The sequence below is a fragment of the Podarcis tiliguerta genome (assembly GCF_965153285.1).
Source record: "Podarcis tiliguerta genome assembly, chromosome: 4".
Taxonomy (NCBI): Eukaryota; Metazoa; Chordata; class Lepidosauria; order Squamata; family Lacertidae; genus Podarcis; species Podarcis tiliguerta.
The window spans coordinates 52,319,832-52,327,632 of NC_139537.1; the positions used below are offsets into that span (position 1 = coordinate 52,319,832).

Below are 7,801 nucleotides of genomic sequence, written 5' to 3' on the forward strand. Positions count from 1 at the left end.
GAATAGCCCTGGTCTGACATGCTTACAACTGCACCATACTTGCTCTCTAACTCCCCCTGACTCCCTATGGCATTGCAATGATAAAGGTCACCTTGTGTTGGAAAATTCCTCAAGATTTGCATTTGGAATGCATTGCAGCTTGAGTTGACTGCTAATTGTGCTAGGAGGCGAAAGAAGAATGCATTGATAACTGGGGGGGAGGGGGGGGGAGAATGGGGGGAAAAACCAGTCTTCTGGAGGAGCCCTCATACAGCCTGCCCAACTTCCTTTACACCCTCTAGGCGCAACTTCTATCAACATTCTTGGAAGTCTAGGCCCTTGTTAGGCCTTTGGGGTTTTATTTTTTTAAAGTTCTCATTTCTTTTAATTTACCAATATATCTAGGGAGCCCTCCAGGTATGTTGAAACTTGCTCCCTTATTTGGGAGTTGCCTCATTTGGCTTCCAGACTGATGGCACGCAACCACCTGCATTTGCTACTAGAAGGAATGATGCCCAGCCTCAGCCTGTCCCTCTCCCCTGGCTAATGTTCTAATGAAAACAGAAGCAGGGTCAGAGGCCATTTTATGGGCCTCCAGGAACCATCCCTAGATAAAAGTTTATTGTTCACACTGGTAATTTAAAGCAAAGGTCTCTGGCTATCTATGCATTGATAACATGATAATTCTTTATCCGGGTGCCTGCTTAAGTCTGCACACAGTCCACCGGTACTATAGAACAGAGCAGTAAATTTAGCCATTCAAATAACTACCACAGATGATCACACAAACCATGTTTTGTTTCTCAAAGGTTCATTTTATTGGCGTAGCGTGGTTGTGGGGGGCACAGGGGCGGTTGTCCTGGGCTCAAAATTGTTAGGGGCATAAAAAATTCAACACCCAGTGCTGCCTCAATACAGCAGTGCACTTCCATCACTGGGCTCCACTGAAAATGGCTTCTCCATGCGAACAGAAAGTGACCTCTCCAGACAACAGAATGACTCTTTTTCTCTTATGTCTGGGCTTGCAATCTCCTGGGTGACATGGACACTGTTAGGCAGTTGAATGTGCATGTGTACTTCGTTTGCCTCTCACCCACACCCTCCATGTGGCCCTGGGCACTGGCAACCCATGCTATGTCACTGGTTGATTGTGTTTTTCATTTGCTCTTCGCTCATGCCTTTGTAGCTTGGAAAGAGGTTCTCCCCATGTGTCTCTAAGCAGAAAAGCCATGTGACTGACTGGGCTGCTGGATAGTCAGTCCTGGTAGGAATGCTTTTACTCCATTTGTTGTTATGAGGCCTGCCCTGCACAGCCACTATAGCAGATATGAGAGGAGTCAGGACTACAGTGGTGCCCCGCAAGACAAATGCCTCGCAAGACGGAAAACCCGCAAGACGAAAGGGTTTTCCGTTTGCAGAGGCGCTTCGCAAGACGAATTTCCCTATGGGCTTGCTTCGCAAGACGAAAATTGACGAAACATTTTGAGGGTTTTTTTCGCTCCAAAACCCCTTTTTCTGAAGCGCTAAGCTGCTAAAAGCATTTTAGCAGCAAAACCGCTAATCCCTTAAGCCTTAAAAAGCCGTTTTTAGCCCTTAAACTGTCAATAGCGCTAATCCGCCAATGGGCTTGCTTCGCAAGACGAAAAAACCGCAAGACGAAAAGACTCGCGGAACGGATTCTTTTCGTCTTGCGAGGCACCACTGTACTTCAAAAGCAGCCCTATGTAGTAGCATTAGCCTAACAGAATCATACATTGGTTCTAAGCCTGCTCAAAGTTGTTTCCCTGAAGGCCAGGGCAGCAACAGGGAGCATTTCTTACTCTGAGGAACTTTGTGTTTGTGTCTAGGCTTAGTATTTGTTTTGTGACCTTCCTAGAGAGGGGGAGAGTGAACAAGCAACAGTGATTCTCTACAATACATTTCTGTTGTTGTTGTTGTTGTTGTTTAGTCGTTTAGTCATGTCCGACTCTTTTTTGTTTAATTATTTACTTTTTAAAAAATTGGGGAATTGGAAGGAGCAATAGTGGATGTCTAGTGGATATGTTGCAACAAACTCTGTGTTAACCATTTCCCTACATTCACTTATTAAAAGCTGCAGCGACTGCTGGCTGGGGTGGGACAAGTCCAGTAGAATTTCTTCTGACTGTCAGTGAGGGAGCCAGAAGCACCTCACCAGGGAGAGTATTCCACAAATGGAGAGCCACCACCAAGAAGGCCCTGCCGCAGGCCATTACTAATCAGGTGGCAGCCCAGCTGATCTTGGGACCCGAGATGGTTGATATTGGGGGAGTTGCTTCTTCAGGTTGGGAGTGCTTGACGGAGGTTCAGAAATGTATCAAACATATCAGAAAAAGTTAAAAATTAAAATACCCTTCCAAATCTCTGAGGTAAATCTAGAACTTTGGGACCAGCCTATTTCACCTCAGATCCAAATTGCCTTGTATTCTGAATAGCCTGAATAGCTCCAAAGTAGGGCCGTTCACTTTAGGTTAGTGCTTCATCTGGGGCTTTTACATACTCCTACTATTTTGGCATACTGTTGAGACTAGCTTTTAATCTGAATATAGTTGTTGTTGTTCTCCTATTGGTGGCTATGTTAGTGCTTTCTTTATTCTGCTCCCGGATTTATTGTATTTGAATTGGTTATGATTGTGTTTTTATTAAAGCTGCTTTGGGGACCCATTTTAGGGCCACAAATCAATTGTAATTGTTTTTGTAAACAAGTGGTTTTTTTTAAAAAAAGTGAAAGGTAATGTGTATATCAGAGAACAATATTCCAGGGCTAGCAGACTGAGTAGTCTTCTGAAAGGCAAATGTCTCCTATTTCGCTCTACATTTTACTGATTTACTTCTGGAAATCACATCAAAAACCATAATGCCCAAGACATCCTGGAACCATTAAGAGTGGCAAAATATAGCTCTCTTTCTCAACACTCAGTGTTTCCCAATGTTTAATTCTCATGTCTTGTAAATAACAAAGGAAATGCCACACACAAGAGATCAAAAAGAAACAGCGGTGCCAGCAATCAGCTGGGAACCATCGATATTCTGGGCTATCGACTCTGTCCATGGTTATTACCAGACCTGCACATTAAGCTAGAGCTGCTGTGTATTTGCCTCACAATCAACCTGCCATTTCCCTAAAAGGAAGGAATATTCAGCCATTTCTCTTTCTCTTTTTAAAAAGGATAATATCAAGATTTATTCAAAGCTTTTTACACTTGTTTATTTGGGCAATAAGGTCATGAAGGGACTTTGATCAAGTTTCTTCAAAGATTAACTGACATCCTCTGAAAGTACATCAGTTTCTTTTCAATCAGGTATTTGCTCAGCTCCTGACAGGGTGTTGAATTCATTAGAATTATACGGTTTCCTGGTCTTCGCTGTAGGTTTCCTTAAGACATGCTGCTGAAATCACAAAGTCTCCTCTCAGATTCCTTCCCTCCCTCTGGCTTCCTCATTCAGGTAATTCCAACTCAGAAAAGGCTCTTTCTAACTTGTTTTTGACTGACAGCAAGTACGAGGGTACGTTGGGTGGGAGTGTGGAGGGGAAGGAGGGCTTTCAAAAGCACGCACAGATACATTACCTGAGGGACACACTCCTTCAAGGAAGGGCCATCCAGCCTGACATGAGAGTAACTTCAAGAAAGGAATCTGAACTTTGCTCTTTTACAGGTAAGAGGAAATTATAAGGAGGAATGCATAGTTCCTTAGCAATAGCTGAACAACATTGCACAGAAATGCAAAGCTGATGATTAAGACTTGTCCTGATTATTTCTTTTTTTTTAAATCCCTTTTAAAGTTACTCAAACTATCTGGGAAGCCAAGCTTGCTGAGTGCTGATGAAATTCTGTCTGGGGAAAGAAAAATAAAGGTATGTAGTCTTGATGGGTTATCCTGATGATCTGAGGTGCTACAGGGTGGTGACGGTGATAAATCCCTCAACTTTACTTTGCCAGTCCTTTTCTTGGGCCATTGGGTTGTTTTTTTTGTTTTTAAAAAGAGTTTCCAAATGCTTATTCTGCTCAAAGACCCTGGTGTTGTTTTTCTGTTCACTTTTCCTTTTGATTTTTTAAAAAATCATCTTTAATTGCTGTATTTCTTAACTCGATCAGAACTCTTTAAAGTCTCTATTAACTATGTGAATAAGAAGGTATTCCACAAGAGTTTTTGTACTAATTATAAGGAGGCATAAAATAAACAACACTTGCATGAAGAATATGACTGTCTTATTTCCAAGCGTATGAAAAGTGAGATAGAATTGCAAAGCCCACCATTAATTTGCGGCAACTTAGTCATATATCCCCTTTTAGAACGTACGCCTTAAAACAGATTTATAGCAAAATTAATATTTTCCACATTGTGCTAATTCCAGAAAACAACAGATCTAGATGTTTAATGCGAAACGGGAAGATGTATGCTATTTTTAACTTCAACGGGTTAACCTTTTTCTCTTTGATTTATTGATATAAATTGTGCCCTTTTGCTGTTCAAATCATGATGCCTTTACTTTCAATATCTTGAAATATTCATGTTTTAAGCCATCAATCTTAAACAGAGGAATGAACATTAAACAATACCATAATAAATAAATGCCTTAGTTCGCAACTAGATAAACATCTTAGTGCACAGCTTACTTTCAATTCCCGTTCATTTATATGGCAGAATTAAGTACATGATTACATTTCTCCCATTACAAATAGTGGGGTATAGAGCTTTTGATTTTGCTAGGTTTGTCCAATAGCATTTTGTGATTTCTGATATACCTTCAAAAGTGAGAAAAGCTCACTAAACAATGTTAATTTGTAAGTTTTTTTTTAAAAAAAAACTGTAAATAAAAATGCTATGACCAGGCATCCATTTCTATGCTGAAGATCATGCAAGGCCTAGAGAAAGAAAGAGTAGTCATTGGCCTGAATTCTTTAACTACATAGATATTGTTTTGTCTGAGATATGATATATCTATGTAACTGAAAATTTGTGTGCATGAAGTGTTGATCCCAAACATTTAGCACATCCTGATGGATCTGGGGAAAATGTAATAAGATCCATCCTAGACATAACACAGAATATGTCAGAATACTAAGGTTAAGAATTCTAGACTAAACTACTTTAGATTGTTGCAGGTGAGAGGCAAAAGTTTTGACTACTCCCTGCACTTTAAAAATTGCCTAAACCAGCACATTATGAAGTTTTAATGCTGTAGGAAATTTAATACATGTAGGAAATCATTTATGTAGAGCAATCAAATTTATGACACATAGATGTACACCCCCACTGAATTCTGAAAAGGTACGGTCCAAAATACTACCACCTAAGTTGACCACTTCATTCTGTGCATGTCACTTTTCAGTCAAAGGCTCTCTGAGGCAGCTTACAACACAATCTAACAAAATTGTACAAATCACGCCAAGCAACCTTGTTCCTTTAACTAGTGGCAGTGTCCAAAATATGCTTCCCTCGCAGGACCTCGGGGTGAAGGGGGGTGGGGAGGAGTAAGAAATCAAATTAATAACAGTAATTTCCGTAGTAATTTGTAAAAGGGCTCTTGATGACAAAAAAATTCAGAAAAACCCCCAAAATTGTTCAAGAACCATTGAGGTAGGTGCACCACAAATTGCCTGTGGCCAACCCAGAATTATGTTACTTCTAACAAGTACACAAGACACACATCCAAAGACTGTACACATTTTTAGATTTGGCTTGGACAGACCTAAAAGTGTCCAAGGTTCAGGTTTTGTATCTGATCCTGGTTAAAACAGGTTAAAGCAGATCTTTTAAACTTGTTCAGTCAAGCAAAGAAACAAGTCAATGTGGCAATCATAAACTCAGGGACTCCAAACTTCTTTTTTGTTTGTCCTGATTTTATAGATAGCGCTGTTTCTTCCACTTTTATTGCCCCAGATATCTTTAGCTAACACAGACAGCTCTGGTAAGAAAGAGAGAGCTAAACCTTGAAGTACCAGACGGTGCTGAGGTGTTGAGCCAAAAACAACAGAAATTAACTATTCTACATACTGCCCTGAGACTGTGTGTTTCAAATCATTTTTGGCTTTTAAAAAAAGCCACCTAAGTAAAATATTGGCGTTTTTATATTATTTCTCCTTTCTCTCTTGCCCCAAAGTATTTTTGTCTGTCTCTCTATATGCAGAAATGAAAGACAGAAATATACCAGATACAAGTTTCTGTATTAAAGAGTTAAAATCAAAGTTTGCCATCTCACAGAACCCATTAAATGTCAAGTGCTTGAAGGCTGCTGCCCTGCTGTTCTGTTTCTAACCTACTGGAAAGAAGGAACACTCATGAATGAGTTACTACAGACTCAAGCAGCACTTTACTATTTTGTTTCTACAGCATGGGAGACACTGAGGAATGGCCAGGAAGGGAGAATAAATAAGGGGGAAATTCCTGCTCTTGCTGTATCATTGAGAATGGGGCTGGGGCAAACATTCATCAAACCAGTGGTAGCCAATGTTGGTGCCCTGTAGGTGTTGTTGACCCTAACGTCAATCAGCAGAGCCTATGGTCAACATGGACATTGGAGTCCAGCAACAATCTGGAGGGTACCACATTGGCCACCCCTGCCTTAAATCCTCCAGCACAGCAAGTTGGGGGGGGGGGGATTTGCTGTTTTCCTGATTTCTGTGTGAGAACGGGTGAAACATTGGGGTTGGGTGCACATCCCGCAAACCTAGGGACTTTGTTGTCAAAAGGTCCCAGGTGCAACCTTTGGCAAATCAAAGCAGGACTGGGAAGGACCCCTGCCTCAAACTGTTGCCATTCAGTGTAGACCATGGGTAGGCAACTAAGGCCCAGGGGTCGGATTTGGCCCAATCGTCTTCAAAATCCATCCCACGGATGGTCCGGGAATCAGCGTGTTTTTACATGAGTAGAATGTGTGCTTTTATTTAAAATGCATCTCTGGGTTATTTGTGGGGCATAGGAATTTGTTCATTTTTTCTTCAAAATATAGTCCTGCTCCCCACAAGGTCTGAGGGACAGTGGACCGACCCCCTGCTGAAAAAGTTTGCTGACCCCTGGATACTGAGCTAGATGGACTGAGAGTCTGACTTGGCATAAGACAGCTTCCTCTGTCACAGCTTGTGGGAGGAAGGTTAATTTGTGCTGGAGAAAGTGCTTTCCACTTCAGTCTCCGTTAACCGTTCACAGAGGACCCTTTAAAGTGAAGAAGGGGGCAGACAGCCCCTAAGAGTTTAGAGGATTGCAGGGAGAGGAGGACTGGAGTTGGAGATGTGTGCCACTCATCTTTCATCCTTTCATCCATTTCCTTCTTCTGTTAGATCATAGCTACACCACCCAGGTTCAGGGTTGGGAAAGAATTAAGCTCTGCCCTGACCGTATTGAAACTTTTCTGTTGAACAACTCAGATTTGAAGAGCTAAGCTCCTTACCTAGTCCCAAACCAGAGTAGTCCCAAACCAGAACTTCTTCCCACTTCAGGATGCTGTAATCTCTGAAGCCTCTGCACCCTTTGCAGTTCCAAGAGTCCTTTGGAAGGTTTCTTTGAATGGGTGGAAGCACTACTATCCCATTACCTACCCAAAATGAGTGATTGAAGGTGACAGACCCCCTCATACCTTAAAGGATCCTGGAGGAGGTAGAATTGGGACAGGGCTGCATGGTTATAGCATGCAACTCCTGGCCCCTGTTTTACTCCCCCCAATAAGGACAAGCAGGCTGCTTGCTTCCTTTCACCCTGTTAGCCTAAGTGAGGGCTTGCACCTGTCGTCTGCCTTCACACTGCCAGAACTCCATGGCCCAGCCACATCCTTTAGTCTTCCCATTTGGGGTTTCTTTCTATG

General features: G+C 41.9%; 1 protein-coding gene across 7 annotated transcripts in view; it reads left to right on the forward strand.

Annotated features, from left to right (window-relative positions):
* KCNJ15 (potassium inwardly rectifying channel subfamily J member 15) overlaps positions 1–7,801 on the forward strand; it is a 34,980-nt gene that overhangs the window by 3,860 nt on the left and 23,319 nt on the right. For 2 of the 7 annotated variants that reach the window (XM_083438719.1, XM_083438720.1), the window contains exons 1-2: positions 3,133–3,444; positions 3,782–3,853. The exons of 1 other annotated variant lie outside the window; for it this stretch is intronic. The gene's annotated coding sequence lies outside the window, so the exon portion shown is untranslated. Of the gene's footprint in view, positions 1–3,132; positions 3,445–3,472; positions 3,655–3,781; positions 3,854–7,801 lie in introns of those variants that run through there. 4 more of the 7 variants (XM_083438722.1, XM_083438723.1, XM_083438721.1 and 1 more) reach the window with 4 other exon arrangements.